Source organism: Blennius ocellaris, assembly GCF_963422515.1.
Source record: "Blennius ocellaris genome assembly, contig: SCAFFOLD_228, whole genome shotgun sequence".
In the NCBI taxonomy this organism is placed as follows: Eukaryota; Metazoa; Chordata; class Actinopteri; order Blenniiformes; family Blenniidae; genus Blennius; species Blennius ocellaris.
The window spans coordinates 28594-31093 of NW_027662098.1; positions in this window are offsets into that span (position 1 = coordinate 28594).

Sequence of the window (2500 nt, forward strand, 5' to 3'; positions counted from 1 at the left end):
CTCCTCCTGGCGGGACGGCCGGTCGTGTGGGCGGGGCTTGGCGCTGTACATACTAATTTTTTCAGTACGGCAGATGACACCACCCCTCTCCCCCCCCCCTCCCCTCCCCCGCCTCCCAGAATCATCCATGGTTAGGATCAGTCTGCGTGGCGTTAATGAGTAAAGTGAAATAAAGCGTTGAGCAGCAGAGCAGCTCCACCAGTGGAAAAGGTTCGAGTCTCTTCTTCAGCTTCTCGCTTCGTCGTCGCCTGTAAAGTTTATCCTTAAAAAAAAAAAAAAACATATCCTGTTGACCAGCGGCTAAATATTTGCTTCTGTGAAACTTTTCAGACGGGCTTCAGGTGCTTATTTAATATAACATTACAGAGAGAGGTGACTTTTATACACACAGAGGATATGAACACGCCGGGTGCTTTGATTGACCTTTGATCTTTTGTAAAAACGGGGAAAGAAAGGGTGCTTTGATTGGCCTTTGATCTTTTGTAATAAGGGGAAAGAAAAGAGTGGAAATGTTAGAAATGAGTGACTCCAGGTGGCGACAGGCCCCCCACCCCCCCTCCACCCTGCCCCGGTTCATCTCCGAAGAGAAGGGAATTTAACTCCTCCACCAGGACGAGGCCAACGAGCAGGAAGTCTTTCTATACATAAACATTCCAGTGTGTGAAATAAAATAAAAAATAAAAGAAAGTAGGAATTGTAATTACAAAAGAAAATAAAACTATGCAATCATCTTGTGTTGAATTTTTTGGGGAGTTTCTGAGGAACCACATTCTGCCCATTAGATAGGAGGAGGAGGAGGAGGCGAGAGAGACTCGGACCAAAAACTTCTTTTTTTTCTTTTTTGCCCCCCCCCCCCCCCCTTTCCTGCGAGGTTGGAGCGGAAAAACGAACTCTGGAATTGTGATTTTTTTTTCTCTCCTTTTTTTTGTACTCTTTAATATCAAACCTTACCTGCTGTACTGGAAACTGCAACGCCTTCTGTCTCTAATGAGTGAGTTTCACTAAAGCATAAAAGTTTCCTTACAAAATAACTCGACTCCGCCTCCTGTCGTCTTTCCCCCCCCCCTCCCCCCTCCATCACGTCTGAACGCCGTCGTCCTCCAGCGCCACGGTTCTTGGAATTTCTTTTGATGTGAAGCAACTGAACATTCATGTTTTATTCCACTGCAGCCTCGCCACTGGAACCACCTGCTGGTCCAACGCCAGGACGACCCTACATTTCTCTTCATTGCCGTGGCCGGGCTGACCAAAAAACAAAAAAAAAAAAACACAGCTGTCGAGCAGGAATCGACTTTGTAAAACTTCTTTAGTGACAGAATTGGGATTGTTTGGGATCAAAGCGGCTTCAGCCCGATCAGCCATGTCTCAGATATTGTGGGTGGAACCCGTTTATCAGGATCTATGTGATTTTTTCTGTTGCTTTTACATCAAAGGGAAGGTGGATTCTTTTTATCTTTTCATGTCGGACTGGCAAAACGATTGTGAGGAACAACAAGCATTTGTGGGATGAACAGCAGAGTCGATGTGTTGTGCCCATGGGGGGGGTGTCCTCTTGTTACACACATGTAGTTACACTCCATATATATATATATATATATATATGTGGAGGCCGTTCTGCAGGTTTCTCCTCCTGAGTCTGGTTTTGAAAAGATTTCTTCCTCTAAATACGGGACTTTTTCTTTTACAGTCATTTGATTTGTTGGTTTTTCTCACTAAAACGGCCTGAAATGGCTTTGTTGTACAAATAAAGTTGAATTGAATTAATGGTGACTAATATCGGCACATAAAATAGGAAATTAAGTAAAACAACAATCACTATTCATAAGGTTTTTTTTTCCCGTTTTTGAAATATTACTAATTTTAGCATTTATTGTTTATTGTCTTTTTTTTTCATCCAAGAGATCGAAGTAACTTTATAAGATGAAAAGATGGTTTATGTATAAATGTGTTCATCTGCAGTGTCGTGCTGAAAACCACCACTAGAGGGCACCAGACCTTAAACTCTGCTTTACCGTGTGTGTGTGTGTGTGTGTGTGTGTGTGTGTGTGTGTGTGTGTGTGTGTGTGTGTGTGTGTGTGTGTTTCACTGCATTCTGCGCCAGGAGGTTTCCTTAAATTGTGTTTCATGTTGAGTTTGGAGTCGTTTTCTACAGTATTGGTTCAGTTTGTCTCACACCAGTGCTGAAAGTGAGAAGAAGTAACGGGATGTGTCGTTTTCGTGAGTCGTTCCCGAGGGAGAACGAGTGCAGCGGTCGGTTAAATCGGGATTATTGATTCTCAAACACTTCTGGAAACTCTGAAGCTCCTCTTGAAGTTGATGACCTCACAAAGTGTGTTTTTCTTATTCTCAATTAGAGATTCTGATTAATTCTACTCTTCTAATGAGTCTAAAACGACGGTTTGGAATCGTCCCCACGTCGGCGTGTCGCTCGCCGGGTTTTGTTTTGATGCAGATCCTCTCCAGACCGTCCGATGCTGCATCGTCCGCCGTTACCATGGAA